We start from the raw sequence: 27,019 nt of genomic DNA on the forward strand, positions 1-27,019 counted from the left end.
AGACTAGAGAATCCAGACATTAACCCAGACATATATGGTCAATTAATATTTGATAAAGGAGCCATGGACATACAATGGCGAAATGACAGTCTCTTCAACAGGTGGTGCTGGCAAAACTGGACAGCTACATGTAGGAGAATGAAACTGGACCATTGTCTAACCCCATATACAAAAGTAAACTCAAAATGGATCAAAGACCTGAATGTAAGCCATGAAACCATTAAACTCTTGGAAGAAAACATAGGCGAAAACCTCTTAGACATAAACATGAGTGACCTCTTCTTGAACATATCTCCCCGAGCAAGGAAAACAACAGCAAAAATGAACAAGTGGGACTATATTAAGCTGAAAAGCTTCTGTACAGCAAAAGACACCATCAATAGAACAAGAAGGATCCCTACAGTATGGGAGAATATATTTGAAAATGACACATCCGATAAAGGCTTGACGTCCAGAATATATAAGGAGCTCACACGCCTCAACAAACAAAAAACAAATAACCCAATTAAAAAATGGGCAGAGGAACTGAACAGACAGTTCTCCAAAAAAGAAATACAGATGGCCAACAGACACATGAAAAGATGCTCCACATCGCTAATTATCAGAGAAATGCAAATTAAAACTACAATGAGGTATCACCTCACACCAGTAAGGATGGCTGCCATCCAAAAGACAAACAACAACAAATGTTGGCGAGGCTGTGGAGAAAGGGGAACTCTCCTACACTGCTGGTGGGAATGTAAACTAGTTCAACCATTGTGGAAAGCAGTATGGAGGTATATCAAAATGCTCAAAACAGACTTACCATTTGACCCAGGAATTGCACTCCTAGGAATTTACCCTAAGAACGCAGCAATCAAGTTTGAGAAAGACAGATGCACCCCTATGTTTATTGCAGCACTATTTACAATAGCCAAGAATTGGAAGCAACCTAAATGTCCATCGATAGATGAATGGATAAAGAAGAAGTGGTACATATACACAATGGAATACTACTCAGCCATAAGAAAAGGGCAAATCCAATCATTTGCAGCAACATGGATGGAGCTGGAGGGTATTATGCTCAGTGAAAGAAGCCAAGCGGAGAAAGAGAAATACCAAATGATTTCACTTATCTGTGGAATATAAGAACAAAGGAAAAAGTGAAGGAAAAAAACAGCAGCAGAATCACAGAACTCAAGAATGGACTAACAGGTACCAAAGGGAAAGGGACTGGGGAGGATGGGTGGGTAGGGAGGGATAAGGGGGGGAGAAGTAGGGGGGTATTAAGATTAACATACATGGGGGGGTAGGAGAAAAGGGAGGGCTGTACAACACAGAGAAGGCAAGTAGTGATTCTACAACATTTTGCTATGCTGATGGACAGTGACTGTAAAGGGGTTTATAGGGGAGACCTGGTATAGGGGAGAGCCTAGTAAACATAATATTCGTCATGTAAGTGTAGATTAGTGATACCAAAAACAAAGCAAAAAAAAAAAAAAAAGGGCAGTTCCTGTGTGGTAACCTCCAACGAGTTCTACACAAGGGTATAAAGGGCATATAAAAGTGTAGGCAAAGGGTCTGTTTGTGTTTATACAGAGGATCAAAGCCTAATTGGGCTACCCCGAAAATGAACTAAGATACGATATGAAAAAGAACTTCCAACATCTGCACTCTCTGGAAGACTCATGCCAGAAGATGATCATCAAAAAACCCCAACAAAGATCCACGCACTGCTACAGCTGTAGATGCACTCATCCCACCAGTTCCTGGACTTGCCATGGGAATGAGGAAGGAGATATCTAAGCTGGCCTGTGCATACAGTAAAACAACAAATTTGACTGGATCTATACTGTTGGAACTCAACCAAGAATTTGGAGAAGTGCAAATTGTAGCGCTCCAAAGTCTTACAACTACAGACTATTTACTGTTAAAAGAACATATGGCATGTGAACATTCCCCAGGAATGGGTTGTTTTAATTTGTCTGATTTCTCTCAGACTGTTCAAGTTCAGTTGGACAATATCCACCATATCATAGATAAGTTTTCACAAATGCCTAAGGTGCCTTAATGGTTTTCTTGGTTTCACTGGAGATGGCTGGTAATTACAGATATGCTTTGGTTATGCAACTATACTCCTATTATGTTAATGTGTGTGCACAATTTAAGTAGTAGCTTAAAACCTATATATGCTGAAGTTACTCTACAAGAAGATATGTCAAAGAAATAATCAATCTTCCCATGTTTTCTTCCGTCTGCTACTTCTTTAGCTTTTCTTCTTCCTTCCTAATTACAACCCTTAAATAGAATTCGTGCCTCATATCAAATTTACCGAGTATCATAACTCCTCCAAGTGGTAAAGATACCTCAAGACAAATGCTGGGCATAGAAGCCACAGGGCATAAATATGCAAAGAAGTAAAAAGCTAACCTTTTCAAACAATAAGGCTTCCCTCTCACTTACCAACTTCACATTTCCCTGTATGGCCCCGGAAGATGACTGGTTAGCCAGAGACGGGTAAGATTCCTCAAGGGAGGAACAACCTAAGACAGGCACAGTCGCAGGGGGGCCATCAGGTGAGAAATTGGGGATCAACAGAGGTGAGGCTTAGAACCTCACCCCCACTGTTCTGAGAGAAATCTTCTGCATACGTGGATGTTTTATTGCCCTGGTCTAGCTTGGATTAACACATAGTCTAAAGGCACACACCTGATCATCTACATTTGCTCTCTTACAACACTAAACTATGATTTCTACCTTTATCTTGTATCTACCTACCACTTCAGCATTTTATTAAAAATAATAATAATAAAGAGAGAAATGTGGTATCCACATATAAATCAAGTATAAAAACCAAATGAGTATTCATATTTGAACTGACTGTTTAGAGTTCATAATGCATGAGCAAAACCGAAAGTTTCTGTGATGGCTGCCTTTGTAATGTTCACCATGTAACTTATTCACTATGTAAGAATTTGTTCTACATGTAAGAACTTGTTTGTTATGCCTCAGAAGATTGGAGACTGACGAAAATTAGGCTTGGGGTGGATTAATGATTGTGCATTGAGCATTGACTCCCCTATACAGAATTTTATTGTCGTTAACAACCATTTGATCAATAAATATGAGAGATGTCCTCACAAAAAAAAAAAAAAAAAAAAAAAGGACAGACTTCCAATGGTAAAATAAATAAGTAACCGGGATGTAATGTATAGCATAAGGAATATAGTCAAGATATTGTAACAGCTTGGTAGGGTGATAGCTGGAACCTAGAATTATGTATATAAATGTTCTACCACTGTGTTGTACACTTGAAACTAATGTAATGTAATACTGTGCGTCAACTACCCTTCAATAAAAAATAATTATTAAAAAAAAAAAAAAAAAAAAAAGCTTGACTTAGGCCAATCCTGGAGAAGACTCTCTTGAGGGATGCGGGTCTGGGTTCAAAGAACTTCTCAACACCAGGCAAGATTCAGCAAAACAGGGCTGAGAAGATGGTGTTGCTCTTGTGATTAATCTTGTCCATGAAAGAAGGAGCAGGAAGTTCATGTGGGTTTTCCAGAAGCTTCTGAGCCTTACAAGCCTTAGTTTTAGTGATAATCTCAGATGTAACACCTGTCTGAAGCATTTGTTATCAGGAACATGACATAGTCATGTTGACTGTCCTGTAATGTCCACAAGACTGGGAATCTGGAAAATGAGGTAGATGACATAGGTGAATTTTCCAAACTATCCACAGGCTTCCAACCATGTGAATTTGTACCAGTTGGAAAGAGTGGGCTCCTTGGAATGTTGCTCCTTGAAAGTCAATGTGAAGATTCTGGTAATAATCACCAGCCAGGCCTCTTCAGCAAGTTTGGGGTCTAGAGCACATGCTAGAGGTCTTTGAATTGAGGCATCAGATCAGATAGGATTATTATATTGAATTTCATGAGATTGTCAAAATCCATCCATTTTTTAATCTATATACATGGCAGGTTCCTATGGTTTGACCAAGTGTGCACCTGAGTCTTGATTGTGACCTTTTTATTTAATGGTGGAAGAATGAAATCCTACTTGTGTTCAAAGGTCTGGTCTGCTTCACAAAGCATCCTTAGCCCATGTGACTTTAGGCCTGTGCAGCCCACATGATTTCCTTCCACTTCAGTCAGAACTAATCCCTCCCATCCTGGGTTTTTGCTGACAGTTGCCTAACAGTACCTGTGAAACATATTCTTTGAATTATAGCTGTTTGTATTCATAAATGCCCTTTAAAACGACAAATTCTTTGAGGATGGGGCCATCATCCACATCTTTGCATCTCTTAGATGCCTTATCACATAGTCAGCACAACTAAGTATTTATTGGTCGGCTATCTGAATCTTGATACTTTTGCTAACGTAGCAAAGTTGATTACTTCCAGTCAGCTCTTGCAAGATTTATACTGGGGCTATCCATTTTGCTTCATGTGACAAAAGTGGTCATAGTCTTTTATATTAGTATTAGAAAGATTGTCTTTTCAATCTCAAAATGCAGTTTCCGTGGTGTTGACATGACTCAGAGAATATTAATAGCTGAGCACTTTTCCTAGTCCTGCACAACCCTTAATCTACAGTTCTTCCTGCAGGGCCCACCCGGGGATGGGGTTGAGGGGTCACATGGAGCACAGAGGGGGTTACAACTACCTGAACACATCTAACTAGGCAACATGCTTGTGCATGTTGCATACGACCAGAAATCAAGGAGCCTGGGTGCTCCCGGTTTACCATGGCTAGGATGGAACTTGTGGCCACTCCCTCTGCCAGCCGGCTCCTCTTCCTGAGCTCCTAGTCTCAGTGAATGGTTCTGATGTTCTTCAGGTATTCAAGCCAGAAGCCTCAAGGACCAGGTGCACCCCCTGCCCCTTACTAATGCCCACACCTCACTGACCATCTCACTGTCCCTCTGTTCTGTCTCTGTGCCTTGTTGCCACCACTGCCTAGAATCCAAGTTATGTGTGTTCTTTTCTGGGCCTGTTCTATGCGCACTCTGGCCTCCTCCGGCTCTTCCACCACAGTGCGCTAATAAGCTGCACTTCTGATCATGTTGCTCTCCTTCCTGTTGGAACTCTACCTGCACTTCACACAAGCCCTTTGTGATCCTGCCCTGCCTCCTCTCTGGACCCTAGCTTGCCTCCCTCCACCTCTCCAGCTGCACTGAGCTGCTCACAGCTCCTTTCTCCTCCCGGTTGTCATGCTCACTATTTCCTTTGAATTATAAGCTCACACCCTTTGTGCAGCCAATTCCTACTGAACTTTGGGACCCAACTGAAGGACCACTTATCATTTGCTCCACCAGGCAGGGCTAGGTGTCCCTCCTGGTCCCCACAGCACTTACCTATACTTACCTTTAGCGGAGCCAGGGGAACCTTTGGTCCAGCAGCAGCTCATCTTGGATGGTGACAATGTGTTTCCTTTGCACAGACCACTTGGCTTTGCTTATGTGATGTTATATGGTGCCCAGGTCCTTATTCTTGGTCTACTCATTCACTGCTTTCCTTGGACAGAAGTGACAAATGGTGAAGATTGAGCTCTGGTTCTCAGCATGCTAATCTTAATAGCAAATATTTCTACACGTGGCATGTTACAATGGGCATTAATTTATGGGTGACAGAGGTAGCCACAGAGCCTTTTAGCTAATTAAATAAAAACACCACACCACTACCATCCTTGGAAATAAAATGCAAAGGGAAGAGAAAGATGACATGTTAGTCAGTGAAAGTAAATCTCCTGAGGTCTCAGACTAGGAATCTAGTAACCATGCAAGGAAAGGAACAAATCCTCCAACTATCAGATAGCTCAGTTCTGGCCATGAGCAAAGAACAAGGTACCCACAGAATTGCCAAAGATTTACTGGAAATGATAAACATGACAAAAAAAAAAAAGCTCACTTTTCCCAGGGGATAAAATTGTCACCTCCCATGTGCTGTGCTCCACTTTGTCACCATCTTCCCGATGGAGGAAGCAAGTATAGGCAGCCCTGGATTCCCACTTGGACAAGACCTGAACCTTCAACAAAGTAATAAAACCTCAGTCTGGGACCCATGCCTGAGATCTGACAACACCTGTGACTCATCCTCCTTGTGCAAGCTTAGGCACTTCAAGGTAGAGTCGTACCAGTTCAGCACCCAGTAATATTTTCCAGCCAACGGCCATCAATAAACAGGACATAGACAGTCATTCTGCTTCAAGCTGCAGTTCTGATGCTCAGCAGCCTCAAAGGGCCTGGAGGTGGCAAAGTAGCTCTTTCGCTTTCAGCTTCTCTGCCAGCTTACACAGACCCCAGGGCTCATCCATTGCCAACAAAACCTACTGGCATTGAACTTAACTTGGGGGCTTTTACATATTCAGTGTGTTTTAGAGTTTAAAGAATATTTCATAACTGGAGTAACTTGTTAAAAAAGCCGTGTGACTTTGCTGTACTGGGTGAGGCTAAACTTAGAGGCCAAGATTCAACAGGGATATAAGCAATGAAGCCATCAGAGGAGCACATTATATGAAAAGTGCCCACAGCTCAGATGGCTCGGCTCAGCCCAGCCCCGTCAGTGCTCTCAAGGGCTGTACCCAGAGGTGATGGTCACCAAGGCAAGGGTTTTGAAAGTCCTGACTTGGAACTTGGCACAGCCACTGTGGCGATTGAGCTGCAAATTCTGGCACTGATGTGAAAGCAGAAGAGACAGGTGGGAGAGTGGGGGTCTTGGTTTAGTCCTGCTAATTGGTTTAGTCCAAGCTCAAGTTTAGCTTCCCTTGGCAAACACAACTGATACTATAAAGAGTGACAGAAACTAATCAATGCTATTTATGTAGATGTGCCAAGCCACAGAAATGATGCAATTATGAATGCAGAACCATGTTGATGAGTGGTGTGTGACAAACTCCCCTGCACAAGAGGGGGTCGTGCAGCAGCAAAATGGGCATGTTTTGAAGAGAAACCTGCTAATGTGAAATGAAGAGCTGACTCGGATGCAACATGACAGGAGGCAGCTGTGCGCCCCAGTGCAGCCTCTCTGGGAGCTGGAGGGTAGGCATGACTGACTAGGCAATCTGCAACTCACTCATAAACTCAACCCAAACAGATTAACCTCCTCTATCTTCCATTAGGTAATTTATTAGAATTTTAAATGAGGACACATAGTACTTGTGCACCCTTTCTGTTGGAAGATGCAGAGAAATAACCAAGGGATTACATGGAGGCTGGGGCTGAGGAGGAGTCAGGGGTGGAAAGGAGCATGTAGTTTAACTAGGAACCCCTAAAGAATACTCACCTATGTTCTGATTTATCCTTTTTTTTTGGTCCATGTTTACATTGAGCCTTACATTTATATGTAATTCTAACTAAAACTCTGGAGATGGCTACTCCTGGTATCTCTCCTCTTTGGCAGATGATGACCCACTGAGAGAAGCTAAGTGAGTCACCCTGAGCCACAAAGTTGGGAAGAGCCACAGACAGTCTCATGCTGCAAGCCCAAGGCCCCAGCCCAGTGCTTTTCCTCCAAAATACATTATTTTCCTCTGGAAAACCCTACAGATCACAGGGACTCGACCTCACTTTTCCAGGATTATTTGGGTCCCCTGTCATGCTAACAGTATTGCCTCAGGATCTCTAGGTCACTCAGTCAGGATGTTGGCTCCCAGATCATTTGAGGTCCCACTGTCTGGGAGAAGTGGTGAAGGGGGCCTTGATGTTGATTGACCTTGAGGTGGTTCCTGGGCCACGGGGGAGAAAGAGAAGACCCACAGACCTTAGGACCACAATATTCACACAGCTGCCTTGGTGCACATTTGCTATGCACCACACTTCACTCAGGCCTCTTAAATCCTGGAAGTGCACAAGACGTGATGGTAGAACATGGAGCAGCTCACCCATCCAGAGGGAAGGAGAGAACAGTGTGGAGAAAGGAGAGTCAAGTAATGATGTCATTCATTCATTAATTTGATATTTATTGAGAACTGATAATGTGCCAGCCACTCTTCTGGGTGCTGGGACTATGGCAGGGCACAAAACAGATTTTAAAAATCCGCTTTCTCATGGAAATGGTGGGCCTTGATTCCTTGAATAGGGTCAAACTTGGAGGAGAAGTGGGGGAGAGGGAAAGGGCATTTTAAAGATGAAGAATGGCCATGCAAGAAGAGAGACTTAGGTCACGGATGATGAATGGCTGTAGTGTGCCAGGAGGAGGGAAGGGTAATCATTTGGGAGGAAAAGCAGTCTAGAGACTGGGAGATCTGCTGCAGGTGCAGAGAAGGAATTCAGAAGGAAGAGGAAGCAGAACTGAGGGTTAAGATGAGGGCTGCAGAGTGCCTTGCAGAGCATGACAGGGCCCAGGTGTGACCACAGTAAATGGCATGTATGGAGTAAAGCTCATGAGAGCTGAGTGACCTTCGGGCAGGGTGGCATGAGCAGCTGTCAGAGAAGGGAAGTCCATGGATCTGCCCATCTTCTGCAAAGGAAGTCACATGAAGCCCTGTTTTTGTATCTTGGACCTATGAAAGGACAAATCGTTATCAGCTGTGAAATAAAATTAACCACTGTTACCACTTCAAGCATTTTGGGGTCTGTTTTCCTTCTCCTTGAACGGAAGTAACCATGGGGAGGTATTGTATATCTTAGTTTCCCTCTGAAAACCAAGCTGTTGTTGAATTTCCTTTACAAAGATACTCTTTCCTGTAATCAGTATAGAATTGAAAGAAAGAAATTGCTGGAAAGTAACAATTGATTCCATGCTTTACTCCTCTAGCTAACTAAAGATGGTAATCTTTTTGTTAATTTAAGAATTTCAGTCTTGGTCTGGGATATACATATAAAATCTCCTGAATATGCATGTTTGCTTTTATAGTTTTCTCTGAAAATAATACGCTGATAAACTCTATGCTCTTTCTTTGAATATTTGTCCAGTTCTCGTTCTTAATTCCAGCTTTGCATAACAAAAAATGGTTACGTGACTTCTTTGTTGTTTTTTTGTTATGCTTTGCTTTGCTTTATTTTACAAATTTGATTGTGGTTTTTAAAATGTCTTGAATTCCTTAAGGGAGTTATATTATTTGTGTAGATGAATATCTCTAACCCTATAGGCCTGGAAGCTGAAGTTAAAAGTGTTGAGCAAAAGACTCATGTTATGCATGTGTAACCCTTGTCACCCCAGAAAGTTCTGTTAGCAAGGGAAACATAAGCAAAGGACTAAACTTACAACCACACATTTGGTGCTGGCACCCGTAAGGTGGTTGCCAGGGCTTGATGACCCTGTCTTAACTGATTGCCTTACGTAGCAGCACAATAGTGGGGTCAGGAGGCCAGCATTTGCATCTTGGATCCACTGCTGTGTAAGTAGCAAAGCCTCGGTTTCCTCAATTTCACATTGAAAATAGATACTTGTTGCTTCTCCCCCACTTCTCTCCCAGGCTGGATCCTGTTCAAGGAGATCAAGGCCCATCATCTCCATAAGATCTGGGATTCTTTAAAAAATCTTTTTTGTGCACCTTCATACTTGCAGCACTCGGAAGACTGGCACATAATAAGCTCTCAATAAATGAATGAATGAATGAATGAATGAATGAATGAATGAATGACTTCATTACTGAACTCCTCTGCTCTCCACACTCTACTCCTTCCCTTGGATGGGCAGGCTGGTCTTCCTCTGTCCTCCTGTCATATTCTGTGTGCACTTTCAGAACTCTCCAACCCTGAATGAACATCCAAATGATCTTGATACTTAAAAAATGCACACCCTGAGGCCCAGCTCCAGAGACATAGTGAGGCCTGGGCTGGAGCTGAGTGTGGGAAAAGCCCGGATCCCTAAGCTCATCTTCCTGATTAGACCAGGGCTACCCTGAGGATAGGGACTGTCTATGTGCGTTTGTATCCCCTGGTTGCACCCCTTGTTTCATAAGTGCTCTTAAATGGAGCCCACAAATGACTCTAAGGTGGCTTTGAGCAAGTTATACACTCTAGTGTGAGGTCTGCATCTTGGAAATTCGCTGTTAGAATGTTCTGTCCTCCATTTACTTTGTGACTCCAAGACTCTAGCATCTTGTGTATGTGAAGAGTGCTCATCAGGGTATGGAGGGTCGGGTTTGAAACCTGACTGAGTTTGAAGGCACAGAGTAGTCACACAGCTGGGTGCCGGGACCTGAGCAGCACTGGGTCTGAAGCATAACAGGCTTCATCCCTGATGTACTTTCTTTTCATCTGATTTGCTAGAGAATCTGGATTCATCAAGGCTCTCGACTCATTTGCTTCAGGCAGATCTGGTGGGTGGGAACAGAACCTGGGTCTGTGGGAGGGGAGGGGCAGCATGGGGTGACGGGGTGCTTCAAGACCCCCTCCTCCCCCACATAGTTTTCCAGCCGGCTGGAACATGGGCAGTGGGATGATGGCTGTGCCCTGCCCTGGGGGTTTGCTGAGCGGCTGGGCAGCCCAAAAGCAGCTTGGGGACGGCTCCATCACGGGAGGAAACGGAGTCTGGCCAACGGGGGGCGGGGCCTTCAGCGAGGAGCCTCACGGGCAGGAGTGGGTGAAAAGAGGTTTCATGGACTGACAAAGGCTTTAAACCTCCCAAATCTGCTAGGAATTAGTGAAAGATGGAGAAGGCTAAAAACTTAAACTCGCTTTTGGCACCTCTGAGTCTCCAGCTGAGCCCAGCCACCAAAGGCGTTTATCGCTTCCCCAAGGTCAGCGCTGAGTGATGGAGCCAACAGGGTGGGGAGGCTGCTGATGGAGGAGAAGGGGGAGGGGGGAGGAGGTAAAGAGGAGGGGGTCGCCAGGCGGAGGCGGGTAAAACCCAGGCAAGTCAGCTCCCAGGGGCTGAGGTTCTGGAAAACAAATTTGGAAACATTATCCCACAAGATCTCCATTGAAGACGTTAAGCCCAGAGGCCCAAAGGGACCCATTGAAAAGAGGAGGCCAGAGCTGGAGCTCTCAGAGGGCTCAGCCGTTCCGGTGAAATCAAAACAGCATGAGCCAAACAGCTCATGAAAAGATAAGGGATTAGGCCAGGCTTGGAACCATGGAAAGATGAGGGATTCTCAAACATTCTTGAGGTCCCCATAGAAGAGGGGTTTGTTCAATTTAGGAATGAACTGTAAAAGGCTGAATTCTACTCTGGGGTCTCTGTTGAAGCATAGAAAAAATATTCTCCCACATTGGGGCCATATGGGGAAATGGCACATGATCTCCTTTCATACTGTTCCAAGACTGGGAACACAGAGCAAACCCCACAGACCCAAAATGACTGCACCTCAAAATGCCAGGTACTGTAAGTCCAGGGGAGCTGGAACACTGATGAAGTGAGTTCCTATCGGAATTCAGAAAGTAAGCATCTATTTTTATTGTATTTTCCCATTTACTGGTAAAACTTTTTCATCTTGGATTGGATTCCAATTGCTCCCTGGGCACCTGCCATTAAGTTTTGAAAAAGGTTTTTAAAAAGTTGAGTGGAGAAGGCTTTAGGCAGCTTAAGTAATAGAGGCGAGCGATACAATCAGGAAGGAAGCTGCGGGTGGGTCGCGCCGGCCCCTTGGTGCAGAGGCCAAGCTGAGGCAGGCAGGTCGGGGCCTCATGTGTTCCCATGAACGTATTTTATGCTGAACATTCGAAAAGCCACTTCCTGGAAGAACCCCACAGCTCACACCAAGATCCCCATCCAGGGTGTCAGGGGCACAATCTGAGCTTTCTGGAAGAATTTCTCCAATTTTTTCCAAATGTATTTCAGGTGAGGAATTGCATTTTAATACCAGGCAGAAGGCAGGAGCTTTGGGGTCTCTCAGAGTCCAGAAATGCTGGGAGACCCACTGAAGCTCACTAGCCACCTTCTGTACCACCAATTCAAGTTAATATTTAAAAATGAGTGAGCATCCTCTGCTTTTGTGCCCTCAAGTGTCAGGAATGATGTGATAGCACATTGCATTATTATTTGGGAGGATGTGGTGGCCCATGGCCCTTCAGAACCAGGGAAACGGATTCTTGTCAGTGGAGAGTTCAAGAGATAAGCGCTAGCCTGAGATCCCCAAGCCCTGTGGGGGGCACCAGTCACTGGTACGCAGATGTTACCTTGAGCCCTGAATGTTCTCAGCCTTCTAGCTGGTGCTGAAGCCCACAGGTGCCAAGGATCTATCTGCTCCTTCCAAACTGGTTATGTAATATGGTCAGGATGCCAACATGGTCTCCTCCTCAATGTCTGTGTGTGACAGTTCCAGCTTCCCCAGACAAGGCTGGCTCTGGGATGAAGCCTGGGGATCCATTCTGCTGAGCTGTGCCGGTTTGCCTCTGTGGAGCATGGTGGGTCCTGCTCTTAAGTGTCCTGGGTGAATGCTACCTTTGAGGAGGAGAGATATTAAGGGTGAACTTCCACCCTTCCTTTGCCCTCTGCCTTAACATCACCCAGATGGTTGATGTCTCTAAGTATTGTCCTGATAATACACAGGTTTGTCTATCAGTGTAGAGATAACTGAACAGAAATCTAAGTGGCAATGGTTAGAATTACTTGGAACCTAGGAAACTAAAGGAGAGGACAATACTGGCAATGGCAGAGGTGGGACCAGTTAGAAGAAATGTATCAGGATGCCTCCAGATACTGTAGAAGTATAAACTCTTTAATTTTAATGTCACAACACAAAAATTCATTTCTATTGCCTGAACCCTGTGGTGCAGGTATTCTTGAGTCACAGAAAACTTGCCACATGGAGCATTTAGGATACTTGGCTCCTCACATGTATGGTCCAGCTGCCTCGCAGGCCTTAGGGAAGAAGAGGGTATGGAGAAGGCATCCCCAGTTCTTGTCTCTTATTGGAAGTGACATATTCTCATGTGGAATGACACATCATTTCCACTCACCTTCCCATTCCAGTTCTTCACTGATGCCTAACAAATCACCCCAAACTTAGTGGCTTATAACAATGACAATGTTTGTTCTGCCCAAGGTTTTGCAATTTGGACAGGGATTGATGGTGATGGCTTGTTTGTGCTCCATTTGGTGTCTCCTGTGCTCGCCTCCCTCTATCGAGGGCTGATGTCTGCTGGTACATCAACGGTGGCTGTAGCCAGAACACTTGGGCCTCCCAAGTGGCTGCCGGGCTGCCTCACAGGGTGACTGTCCCAAAGAGGACTGTGTAGAAGCCATGTCACCTTTTGTGACTTGGCCTGATAAGCCTCAGGAACCCTCCAAGACAGAAGGGAGAGAACATAGACCCCACTGCTCAATACCAGAGTTCAACATCACAGTGTCAGACAGTGTGATATGGGGCCTATTGGTGTGGCCCACTTTAGATGGCACAATCCAGCGCAGTTCCCCTGGTGAAAACTAGTTGAATGCGGCTATCTGGATGCAAGATGGGCTTAGAAGATATAGCCAGGTAGCCACTCAAAGTGACATGATGGCAGCAAAGCTCTCATTTTGGTCATGGCTAGCAGCAGTCCCTGCCACATGCAGTAAGGAGCCTGTTCATTTCATGAGTGGGCTCACTGGCCTTCTCTCCCATCTGTGGAGACACCTGCAGAGATGTTGCATGGGTGCCAGCAGGGGAGGTAGCATTGTGCTGCGAAGGCTTGGGGTCCTGCTTCACAGGAAGGTGCAACCAGACAGCATTCTGACACTCTCCATCTCTAACAAATTTCCAGAGACCCCAACCAGGGGAGACAGGCCCAGGGGAGCTGCAGACACATGGCAAGGTGGGACACCTGGTCCCAGGTTCTGCCTCACCAGCTATTCTGTACATCCTCTGCCTCTTCATTCACAGAGCTTCTGTAAGTTCCTTGGAGGTAAAGCATTGCAGTGAGTCTTACTCTAGAATATTCGTTCATCCATTTATCTCACAAATTTAATGGGCACCTGCTACGTGCCAAGCACTGTGCTGGGTCTTGGAGAAACAATGAGTTAACCTGAGAGCAGGACAGGTTCCCACCCAGTTTCAGCTGCAGTTCAGTGTTAGTAGGCTGCACTGCATAAAGCCAAGGTGGGTGGGTAATAGATTCTAGTGCCTTCCAAAGCGTAATGGTGGCTGCGTCAATTAACCCAATTAAACTGCCTAACTGGTAAACTACAGGCTTCCCATGTCAGATGTGTAAATCAATAATGAAAGACGAAATGATAGGAATATCCTCACCCACACACTTGTCTGGGGCAATTAATGAGAAGAGTCTGGAACGGCATTTGTCCCTGGAACACGGAGGCAGCTGAGGAAATTATGTAAGTGCTGCTGCAACTAATTTGCATTTGATTGTAATCGGCATTCATTTAGGGTCTTGGCAGCTGAGCTACGCTGTGTGTCAGCCAGACACTTCAGTGGATCACGAAGTTACCCTATGAGTGTTTCAGGGACGCTGACTGCATTTGTAACAAGTGGCATTTGCCATACAAGAAGCGCCTTTCCTCAAAAAAGAGACAAACCATGAAAGAAATGTCAAAATTGGGAATGGAGAAATCACTGGGTGCCTTTGGAAATGTTTTTCCCCACTCACTCCTAGAGGAAAAAAACCCAGGCCCTCTTTTCTCCTCCCTGTCAACTGTAACAGAAACAAGGCATGTGTTTCTGAATTGGCAGAGAATGAGTGATGTTTAACAAAGAACACATCAAATGTGGGACAACTTCATAGGAAGAGCTTAACAGAGAGAATAAAGAAAACAGAGACCAAGTCCTTGCTGGTTTTGATGCCTGTCAAAGGAGAAGACTGCATTGCTCACTGAAGGAGCTTAATCCTTGTTTCTTTCTTTCACCAAGTTGGAAGTGAATGTATAAGATGTGCCTCATTTGAATGTATAAGATACAGTCATAAAATCAAAAGACTTAAACAATATTCATAAGCAGGGCACTCAATTGGCCTTTCAAAGGACTTAACTCGGGGGCTTCTAGATTTAAGCTGACTATGTCATTACACAAAACATGCTTGGAATTTCTCTTCAGAGACTGTAGCATATTCTTTTGAATATTTTAACTCTTAAATAATTTAGAACAGAGAATAAGATAGAAATGCAATCTGAGTGTAATATAAGTGTGTGTGTGTGTGTGTGTGTGTGTGTGTGTGTGTACTTGTAATCACAAAAAAGGCATGCTATAATGCAATGGGAATAGTTTTCTATTGTGGCTATTAACCTGACCCTGGAGGCATTTCTTAATGAGTGCTTCTATGTGTTTTGATAGACACTGGCATTGCCGGGCAATGTCTATTGGCTACCATCTCCATGCTTACTTGGCCATGAGATCCTTTCTTTATTATCTTTATTAACAGCCTGTGTAACCACTGTTCCTCGAAATGGCCTTCAAGAAATGCTGAACTACAAATGCAGTCACAAAGAAAAGGGCACACAGCAATACCCAAGAGATAGGAGAGGCTTCTGGTAAGACAAGGTAAATTGACCTCATATATATTTTTTTCTCTACCAATGTGCCAGCAAAGGAACACAAATGATAGCAACTCTCAAAGGCAGTAGAAGACAACAGTGGGCTAAGGATTGCAACAAATTTCTAGGAAATGCAAAGCCCATGGAGGTGATAATGACTTAGGAGAGTGGAGAGAACCCAAACCTAGATTTCTTGAAAGAGATACCTTAAGGAGTGGAGCTGATTTGTCCTCAGAATCCAGGGAGGCTCAGAATTGGGATACACAAGATATTGCTTCGAAACAGTTGGTTAGATGAGATGGATTGAATGTTTGTGTTCCCCCCAAATTCCTACTCTGAAACCTTGGTCCCCTAGTGGGTGGCGTTAGGATGCAGGTCCTTTGTGGAGGTAGTTACAAGGGTTAGATGAGGTCATGAGGTTAGATGAAGTGGAACCCTCATGAATGGGATTAGTGCCCTTATAATATCATCAGAAAGTTTATTTCTCTCCGCTTTATTTGAGGCTACAGTGAAAAGTCAGCAGTCTACAACCTGGAAGAAGGCCCTCCCAATCCAACCATCTGAGCACCCCGACATTGGATTTCTAGTCTCCAGGTATGTGAGAAGTAAGTTTCTGTTGTTTACCAGCCATCCAGCTTATGGTATTCTGTTTCAGCAGCCTGAGCTAAGACAGCTGCTGTCAGAGGGAAGCCAGCGGAAGGTCCACATGAAGAAAGGTTTGGTCCCTGGGTGCATTCCTCTTTCTCATGCCCTCTCCCACTAAGATCTAGAAGTTCCTTCTTTGAACCTGAGCAGCTCTGAATTCTGGGACATCAGACAAAGATATAAAGGGTTGGGAATAAAGGACACACCTGAAAACGAAGAGGTTAAGTAAATGTATTTATAATGACTGAAGGGCTCAAATATCCTCTCCCTGACATTCCTTCTGTAGGTTAATGTCCCAAAGCAGGAGGACAGATGACAGAAGATTCTCCTCTGGAGGAACCTAAGGGTCTGATAAATGCCTGCATGTATTTACATTTGGTGATTCTTCCCTTAAAAAGGCTGGATTTTCATTTTATCATCTTACAGTAAAGCCCACTATTTTTTTCTATCTGTCATCACTCTTGCCCAGTGAGACCAAATCAGGCTTTTATTACCTTTAAAGCTGAATAACTGCTTAAAGCTTGGCAAAAATTTAAGGAAAGCCTCTATCATGAAAGAGAAAACCAAAACCAAAATAAATAAAGAAAACAAAAAACCAGGAATAGGGACACTGAAGAAAACAGAGATAATGAAGGGAAACAGAATAAAATGTAAAAATCAGATATTTAATATACTTGCAAGATAAGAGATGTTATTGCATCTATTAAGCTAGATTACACTACTATTAAAAAGGAAATAACATTGTGGATAAAATGAGAGTTCCTGTGGCCAGGATTCTCACCTGGCCATGGTTGACTAGCTCACTACACACCTGTGGGCAATACATGGCTGTTGAATCTATAAAAAGAGATCCACCCAGTATTCTGGGCACGACACATTGGCAGGGCTGCAAGGCTGCAGGAGAGCAGAGCAGAGGCTGGAGTAGTGGCAGCACCGAGGACAGAGGACCAGAGAACAGCTGTGTGGGATGACTGTGAGGACAGAGGGGCCCAGAGGATGGTTGTTCGGACAGAGGGGCCCAGAGGCAGAGACTGGCTTGCTGCATGCAGACTTGCTCTGAGTGAATGGGATTTTAGTGACTGACCTGCCACCTGGAAATAAAGTTGGGTATAACCCTTTCACCCCAAGAGCGTTTTGCTGTCGATTTCTTTGGTCACATTGAATCCATAGTGAACTTGCCTGGGGCTGAAACCCAGTGGCAAGACAGTTGGCATAGTCGGCAGGATTCATTGTTAACCAAGGAAAAAAACAAGCTGCCCTTATGGGAGGGGTACTTCAGCGGGCTGCCCCTGTGAATGGGGAGACAGTGGATCATACCCCAATGGGTATGTGGTCTGAGGTGGCTTGCCTCCTAGAGGACTGGTCCTCACCCCAGGAGTGGAGGCAAGAGAAGGTGACACCTGAGGCAGTAGGGTGGCCCTTAGTATAGTAAGCTGATCCTTTGAGAAGCAGAGTGCCCGGGAGGCAGCGGGGACTGTGGGTTGGCTGCTTCTCACTGTATTAAAAAGGTCTACAGAGGAGACCCAAGAAATGGTGGCATGAGAAATTTGCAGCACTCTGAGCTGCAAACCTCTGTGGATTCCCTGAGGAAGGAGATGGCCTTGATGAGGGAGGTGGCAGCACGAGAACGCCGGCAGCAAGGTGCCATTGGAGATGAGATGGCAGCACTGCCAGGTGCTCTGAAGGAGGAAGAGGCCATCAAGGAAAAGGATGAGCTCCTGAGGGAAGTACAGGCGGAGGTGGCACGAGAACATCAGCTGCGAAGCATTGAGCTGAAGGTAAGAGACCTTCTGAAGACAGAGGCAACATTGCTGCGAGACACAGTAGTAAAGGTAAAGGTTGTAGCAGAGGAGGCACTTGGGGGAGGGGAGAGAAAGGTGTCATCAATCCCAGAAATGGAGGAGCTGGGGAGGGATGAAGGGGTGGTGCCGGAGGCACTGGTGCCTCCTGTACTGAAAGCATGCCCAGTGGTCGTAAAGAAAATAAAGACCCAGCTGCTGAAAGTTCCCCAAGGAGAGGAGCAGCCTCCTCCCCAGGTCGTGGAGCACTCTGTGCTCTGCCCCTATACTCAGGCTGAGCCGGTGGCTGTGGGACTTAAGGGTGGATGGAATCATTCTGTCAGGATCAGAGATGGGAAAGCTGTCTTCCCTGACAGTGCAGCCCGCCTTGAGGCAGTGAGTACAAAATGTGAGGTGACACATACAGTAGCTGAAGCAATGAGAACCCAGAAAGAAATAAGCCCTGTTACTCACAGGAGGAATTGGAGGGGCCTCATGAGGGTTACGAGGATCCAGATGTGGGTTGATTTGATACGGGCAGAAGTAGATGGAAGGAAATTAGACGGGAAGCCAAATAGGATCTTACTGGAGCTATGGCAACAACTGAAACCAGAGCAGCGGTTCCAGCCATTAAGACCAAAGAGGCAGAGGTCAGAGACAGAGCCATGAGTCTGGCCTGTGTGTCTGCAAGACTTTTTGCTGGAGAGGCTGGAGAACAATGTTCTAGCTTCCTTGCACAGGGGCCATTGCAGAGGACTAAGGGCACAGAGATTGAAAGGAGAGGATCCTGGAGGGGTGGAGTGTGGATAAAATGAGAGTTCCTGTGGCCAGGATTCTCACCTGGCCCTGGTTGACTACCTCACCGCACACCTGTGGGCAATACCTGGCTGTTGACTCTATAAAAAAAGCTCTTCCCAGTACTCTGGGCACGACACAGTGGCAGGGCTGCAAGGCTGCAGGAGAGCAGAGCAGAGGCTGGAGTGGTGGCAGCGCCGAGGACAGAGGACCAGAGGATTTGTGGGACGACTGTGCAGAGAGGCCCGGAGGATGGCTTTATGGGACGACAGAGGGGCCCAGAGTATGGCCGTGCAGATAGAGGGGCCTAGAGGCAGAGACTGGCTTGCTGCATGCATACTCGCTCTGAGTGAATGGGATTTTAGTGACTGACCTGCCACCTGGAAATAAAGTTGTATATAACCCTTTCACCCCAAGAGCGTTTTGCTGTCGATTTCTTTGGTCACACTGAATCCATAGCAAACTTGCCTGGGGCTGAAACCCATTGGTAAGACAAAGATATATACCAAATGCAGAGGCAACAAAAGGGTAAAAATAAATTATACTTTATCAAAAGTTTTGTGTATCTTGACAGTGAGCAGACAATCCACAGAATGAGAAAAAGTATTTGCAAATCATGTATCTTTTCAGGATTAGTATCCAAATATATAAAGAACTGTTAAAACACAACAGCAAAAAAACAAACAACACAGTTTAAAAATGAGCAAAGCACTTAGGTAGGCATTTCTCCAAAGAAGATAAACAAATAACCAATGAACTCATGAAAAGTTATCTAACATGACTAATTAGGGAAATACAAATCAAAACCACAATGAGATGAGAGAACATTTCACACCTGTTAGGGTGGCTATTATGAAAAAAAGAAAAAGAAAAGAACATGTTGAGGATGTGGAAAAAATGGAACTTTTGTGCATTTAGGATTGTAAAATGGCACAGCCACTGTGGAAAATATCACATTTTCCCCCAACCTGCCCCAAATTAAGCAGGATTATCACGTTGGGTACATATCCCCCAAAACTAAAAGCATAATGTTTGTACACCAGTGTTTGTAGCAGTGCATTCAAAATAGCCAAAAGGTGAAAACAACCCAAATATACATTGACAGATGAAAAGATAAACAAGATGTGGTGTATATGTACAATGGATATTATTCAACCTTAAAAGGAAGGAAATTCTGATATGCTACAACATGGACGAATTTTGAAAAGATCATGCAAATCATATATCTGATTAGGATTAGCATCTAGAATATATGAAGAACTCTTTAAAATTCAACAACAAAAAAATCAAACAACCCAGTTTAAAAAATGGGAAAAGTATTTCAGTAGGCATTTCTCCAAAGAAGATATACAAATGGACAATGAGCACATGAAAAAGTTATCTAATATCACTAATCAGGGAAATGCAAATCAAAACCACAATGAGATAATGTTTCACACCTTTTAGAATGTTTATTATAAAAATAAATAATCCATGCACAAAGGGATAAGTATTATGATTCCACTTAAATGAGGTCCCTAGAGTAGTCAAATTCACAGAGGCAGAAGGTTGACTGGTGATTGCCGGGGGCTGTTCCAGATAGGGCAGGCATTTGAATAGGGACTTGTTTAATGGATACAGAGTTTCAGTATGGCATCATGAAAGAGTTCTGGAAATGGACTTTTTCCAAGGGGTGGTGGTTGTACAACATTGTGAATATACTTATGCAATGGAATTGCACATTAAAAATGGCAAGATGAAAAATGTTATTTGTGTTTCACCATGATTTAACAAAAAGATAAAGTGGGAAGTAATCAGAGAACAATGGAAATTAAAACTAGACTACCTTGTCTTCTAACATTTTATTTGAAAGATTAGAAGAGGAGATATAAGAAACTACCCCAGAAAAAAAAAAAGATAGATAAATGGGTGAAAGGAAATTACAGATTGAACAGGAAGTTGAACATTTGACTTTCAGGAGTTCCAGAAACAGAAAATAAGGCAAATGGAGCACACAGAATTATCAAAGGATTAATACAAGAAAACGTCCCAGAACTAAAGCACTTGAGTGTTTAGACTGAATGTGCTCATAACCACACACTGAAGACTGAGGAGAGGGCCGCCCAGAGGCACTGTGTCATGGGACTCTGAATAATAAAATGACCCTCAAATATTCCACACAATAGGTCATATACCAAGGACTGGGAATTCAAACAGCATCAGACTTTTCAACTGCAATACTGTGAGCCAGAACACAATGGACCAGTGCCTTCAATATGTCCAGGGAAGATGATTTTGAACCTTCAATTTTGTGCTCAGCCAATCAATAAGAATATGTTGGTAATTTTGTTGCCATCTACATTCAATTCTTGTATATTACTTATTTTGTAAGTCCCTGCTCTAACTGGTCAGACTAAGAAACAGTCTTTGCAATGAAATGCTTAAAAGTGTTTTTGGTTTGTTGGGTTTTTTTAAATTTCAGTTTTACCAGGGTATAACTGACATAGAATTGTAAGATGCTGTATGTGTATGTCATAGTGATTTAATGTGTGTGTGCGTTGTGGTCAACTGCTCCTTAGGACAGCATTAAAGGTGTCTTGTCATAGCAGAGGAGGAATTCTGTGAAGTGACTTGGCCTCCCTGTATTACTTACCTGTTTTTGAGTCTGTGTCCTATGTCCTGTGGCTACCATTTCTTAGTTTTACCCTCTCATTTAGCAGGAGCACATCCACCAATAGCTTCCTAAGAAAATGGAAAATCTGAGTCCCTCTATATCAGCAAATACCTTTATTCTACACTTAAGTGTATCGGATAGTAAATAATCTAGGAAACAGAGGACCCAAAATTAGAGGAACCCAGGGATGACAGCAACAGTTAGGTAACTTCAGAGGTACCCCAGGTCATGTCAAACAGGTTGGAGAGGTGTGGATGGAGAAATATTTGTAAGTGTATCGCAGGAAAATTTCTAGACATAGGACAGAGTTATTGGATATCTGGAGAGAAACTGGGATACATATAAAGAAAACCAGCAAATGAATTTAGCAGAGTAATTATTAGCCCCAGGAAAAGAATTGTGTAGGAAAGGAATATTGAACCATGTGCTCATGGACTCAGTAGTGAACAGTGATTGTATGATTATATGCAATTGACTATTGATCTAACTAAATATTGTGATAAACCTGTGTTGGGAGGGTGAGAGAAGGCAGGGATATGGGGAGTGAGAAGAACATTCTTATATACCATGATGGGATGTTAATAGTTCATGTCTGAAACTGACAAGTCAAGGATTAGAAATAGCAACATATAATTTAGAAATGTGACTGTAAATACTTGAGGGAACAGCCAAAAGAGCTGACTTTAATTAACTCTGGGGACCATGCCTACCTAGGTCACTGGGACTGGAGGGGCACAGGACTGCCTTTTAGGATGATTTGAAGTTTTAAAAACTATGTATGATGGAAATATATGTTTGATACAAATATAAATTAACCAAAGAGAGTATTATTAATTTATAAACACTTAGGAAATAAAAACCTTCCTAAAGACAAGGTTGTGAGTGATTTAAAATCAGAATACACTTGTGTGGGGTGAGCCTTCCAGTGATCTCAGTTTGACTACTCTTGGTACAGAAGTAACTCAGAGAGGCCCAGTGGGGCATGGGTGGCTGTCATTGCCCAGGAAAATTACAGCTCCCTCAGCAATTCATTTTGGGGATATGACAGTTATATCTTCTCTGTCATTCTTACAATATTCCCACCCACTTTTACTCCTGATGTTGTATGAGCTCATAGGGTAGCTCAGCTCACTGTTCAGGTTCCCAATTGTTCCAGGAACCACACCCACTTCAAGGATGGCACCAGGTGCCTGACAATTCAATTCTGATCACAAACCTTTTGAGGGCAGAGACTCTGCAGTATTCAATTAAATACATGCTTACTGACTTCCTTACTATATTGAAGCAAGATTCTTGGGCTGGAGAAACAAATGTGAGCAAGATATCATCCCTGATTTCAAGAGAGACAGGGACTCACAGTTATCCGTAGTGCCAAAGTAAGATATTTAAAATATTTTAATAGAAAAATTGGAAAAATTGATTTTACAAAGGGCTATAGATGTCAAAACACCATATTGTATACCTGAAACTAATATAATACTGTATGTCAACTATATGTCCATAAAAGAAGAGAATCTGGAGAAAAAAGAAATAACAAAAATAAAGACTAAAATAAGGAATATACTTGTACCTAAAAACAAAAAATGCTAATAGAGATACTCTCAGGCTGGTTCCTCTGAAAGCAGAGCCTGCAGCAAAGGTTATGTGCTAGTACCTAGAAGCACCCTTCTAGGGCAGTAACAGTGAAAAAAGGATAGGGACAGACATCTCCTGACAGACTTTGGGGAACCATCATGCCTGGAACTGTCCTTGGGTGTATGTGTTTGGGGTGGATTGGCAAGCTATTTCTCTGATGGCTCTTGCCTGGCTTGTCCCTTGTTGGTGAAGTTTGCCCTGTATGGGACACCACCTGCCCCTACTAGCCTTTGAGTAAGTGAGATCCACTTACTCCTGGAGCATCTTTAGTGTCTGGAAGTGATGGTTGAAGCAGACGCTCTGGGGGTCTAGCTGGGTGGTGCCAAAGCACAGAAGATGTCAGGCTCCTGCCCCAGATCCCACCAAGGCAGGTACAACAGAACTTGGAACAGGCTGAGGTAGTTGGTGGTGCTGGTGGGGTGGGGTGGGGGGAATGGGACAATGGCCTAGGAGCACTGGGCTATCAACTAAGAGATGCACATGGAGAGTGGACCCAGATGGAAGGGCAATAAAATATAGTGTGGTACAGTGATATATATCCCTCTTCCCACTCCCAAACAATCCTGTCCTCTGAAAAGTAATTACTACACACAGCTTTGCTTGTAAGCATTAGCAATTCTGGTAGAAGGTCAGGAAGCATCATGCTATTTTTTCCTTTCAGTCTAAAAAGAGGAAAACAAAATCTTTCCCAGATCAGGGCAAATTGTCTTGACAGATGAATTTACTGGGAGACTGTAAGCTCCCTGCATGTCTTTTTCATTATAGTTACCTCTGTATCTGTAAGTGAATCAATACATTCCCGTTGATTTATTAGATGGGCAGACCTTACTGAAAGGAAAAAAAGATCAGTGTCTGGATTAGCTGTTCTCAAACCCTCGTGTGCACAAACATTATGCAGGAGAGTTTGTGAAAAGTGCAGACCTCGGTTTCCAGGGAAGGGTTTCCCAATTCTGTCAATGGGGGTGGAGATGGGAAACTGCATTATGTAAACAAGCATCTCACCAGGCAATCCTGATGCAGGTGGTTTGTGGAGACATTAAGACACCTGCTGAAAAAATTTGGTGGCCTTATGGATATGAACTATAGAAAAAGATGATGCTTTATGTTTACTTGTAGTAAGGGCCACACCTCAAGGGCACAGCTGCAGAGACCACATTTTCCTTCCTAACCGGGTGATGTTGGAGTGGCACTTTCTATAGAAAAAGGAACTTGACAAGGTTGGTAATAAACAGCCGTAAATGTGTGGGAGCATAGAACTGTCCACACAGTGTGGCCAGAGACGTGCCCAATAGCCCCCATCCTATAAGATTTAATTCTACAAGCATTTATTAGGCACTTACTTTGTGTTAGGCACTGTGAGCAGTTCTGGAGACTAAAGGTGTTTAAGATATAAAAGTCTTGACAAATTTCACTGTGCCTGTACTTTGTTTGGATAAAAATGCAACCACATTCCCTGTGAATTTTGCCATGAATTCAGACCAGTGAGTCTGAAGCAAGCGAGCAGGGTGAAGGTGTGAACCTGGAAAAACTGCTTTTGTGCATGGGTACTAGTGAAACTGTGTGGAGAAACCATGTTTTCTCACATCCTGGAAGCTTTGCTGTTTATTCACTTCAGTGGAAAAGGAGCCACTCTTGCCCAGAGTCCCCCCGCCTGTGGGCCACTTTGTCACAGGGAAGCAGGAGATAAGGGGTTTGGACACAACATTCTGCAGTTATCTTAACTTGGCAGTCTCCAGGGGAACAGGACCCCCAGTTCATGTCTTAGAACCGTTGGTAATCAGACTGCAATGTTCCTAATAGCACCCAAAAATGTCTCTGATGGGACATGAACAGGGTGTCTCTCCAGGCAATCAATAACACAGCTGTGAAATGATGGGCAAAGACTCCCCTACTGGGTGATTACTGCTTTCTCACCTAAGACAACTTCTTTCCCAATGGCTCCCTCAGCCCCCCTTCATTCTTCTGCCTCCTGAATAATGTCTGCCGCACACCCAGCTTCTAAGCTGCCTCTGCTGGGCAGCAGCCTCCCAGCTTCCCTCGTAGAGCTGTTGCCCCTTCCCTGGTCCATCTCAAAACTCATTCTATAAGCCCCTCCCACTCCCTCTTACTGAGATGCCTACAGTCCCTGCCATGTTTGATCCCCCTCGGTGCAGTAAGTTAATAAACCTAAATTCATTTGGAAACTGTTATGTTCCTGGTCATCTTTATTTGATGGGCTTTATCAAAGAGCACAGTTTGGCAAAAATGAGATTCTCTTGCATCACCTCCCTGTGGTGAGGTAGTAGTAAATGTCTTACAACTAAACCTCGGAAAAGGAAGGAAAAGGAAAAAGCTCTCCTTTGTAGTTTTTGCCAATTTTTGTGGTATAAACATGCCAGCTCTGGTTAATTTCAAGCTACCAATATGATTTTGTTGAATATGGCTCTAGAAGAGACAGGTAAGCAATCCGTTTTGGGGAGACGTATATGCGTGGGCTCCAGCACACCACGGCCACCTCACACCCACCTCCGTCAAACATCAACATTATTTTTTCTCATCGGCTTTTCCAGAATTTGTTTCCCCATGGAGTAGCTTTTGATCTTTTCTTTCCCTGAATTTGTGTGAGGAACTAGGCACATGGCTGATTTATAAGCAAGTTCTGAGAAATGTTATGACTGAACTAGAAACTGACTGACAGAGAGCTTGCACAGAAAAATTAGCAAATAGCAAAGAAGCCACAGAATTTGAGAGACCAGTAAATATCCATTCACATACTCACTGAAAGTTGTTTCACAGAAGGTAGCTTTATGGCTAGGGCAGATGCCAAATGATTTCAAACTGAGAAAGAGAAACATCCCCTTTAGATATCAACACCAGCTCATCTTGGTTTGGCCTGGGCTAAAAAGCCTTCAGCAAGACCTGCCTTTTTTCCTTCTACGAAGAAAATTATCTTTGTGGAATACCCATGAAGTCATTATAGATAATGGCCCATGATCTGGCAGCTACAAGTTCTGCCACTTGGCTGAGAAATGAATTCCCTATCTGCTACTACAAGACCTCATTATGTTCTGTACTGGTGAATTGATAATGAAAAGCCTTAAAAAGTGTCTGATAGCAAAGAAGTTCTTTTCTTAGCCTGACTGGCCTACAGAGTAGGGCCCTAGGGAACAGATGACTGAACTCTGCAAATTTCAAACAAGATTACCAGCGGTTATTATCATCTTCTTGGAACTCTGGGAATGTGGAAACTGAAAAGCCAGAAGACAAAGATGGAAATACAATAGTCGGAGGAAAAAAAAGAGTACTTTTCAATTTGATAAAGAAAAAGAAAATGGCTTAAGATAAGCTGAGAAGTTTGATATTATTTTTCTAAAAAGGCATAGCCTCTTTGACAAGAATACAAAGGAAACAGATCTCACTGTAAGACAGTACTTTACTCCCTCCACAGATCTATGTAGTGTCTATCTTTTTTGTGCTGGAGAGACCTGGAGGAAGCTCACCGTGTACTCAGGGAGACGAGTGTTCCAGCCAGTCGCCTGCTTCTTTGCTCTCAGACATAATCTGAGTCTTTCCCTGAAAAGCTGCATTTCCCAGGCCCCCTTGGCAATGGGCTTCAGGCCACATGGAAGCGGTGGGAGTCCTGGCCGGAGACTGGAGGATGCAGGTTAGGGAAATACCGGGACAGGCATCCCAGTTTTCCTTTGCTTTCGGTGGTGTCCCAGGGCTTCCCACTTCCATGGCCAGATCTGGCCAGGCGGCCTTGGTTTCTGGGCTCTGATAACAGCTTTTAAACTGTGTTTTTCCAGCCGTAGAAAACAGCTGGCACTTCGTAGTCCAACTGAAATCTGCATTGTGTCTTTGTCCTCCCTTTGGTTGATGGACTCTCTCAACACCTGTGTCATAGTTTATTGCAGTGAATTCCTCCTATTGAACCAGCTGAAATGAACTTTGTTTTACTGTCTATCCAATGCAGAAGTGAACAAATAGTTTTAAAGTTCATGTGATGCTGTGATAAACAGAGTCTGTGCAAGGCGCCATGAGGACCAAGAGGGTGGCTCCCTCTGCCTTGTGGGGACTAGAAAGGCTTATCCTGAGAGGGAAATTTGAATTGTAGCTCCAAGGAGCAGGAAGTTCCAAGGTGATAAACTGAGCAGGAGGAAGCAGCAGAGGAGAAAGTATTCCAGTCATTTGCAAAAAGCATGG

At 43.9% G+C, this 27,019-nt stretch overlaps 1 long non-coding RNA gene across 1 annotated transcript; it reads right to left on the bottom strand.

Annotated features, from left to right (window-relative positions):
- Window positions 1-7,931: 7,931 nt before the first annotated feature.
- LOC118925884 (uncharacterized) lies at window positions 7,932-26,729 on the bottom strand. Its single transcript, XR_005030219.2, has 3 exons — window positions 26,317-26,729; window positions 25,592-25,654; window positions 7,932-8,483 (listed from the first exon to the last, which is right to left on the bottom strand). It is a non-coding gene; the product is annotated as an uncharacterized LOC118925884 (long non-coding RNA).
- Window positions 26,730-27,019: the final 290 nt, after the last annotated feature.

This window comes from Manis pentadactyla, chromosome 3 (genome assembly GCF_030020395.1).
Source record: "Manis pentadactyla isolate mManPen7 chromosome 3, mManPen7.hap1, whole genome shotgun sequence".
Classification (NCBI taxonomy): domain Eukaryota; kingdom Metazoa; phylum Chordata; class Mammalia; order Pholidota; family Manidae; genus Manis; species Manis pentadactyla.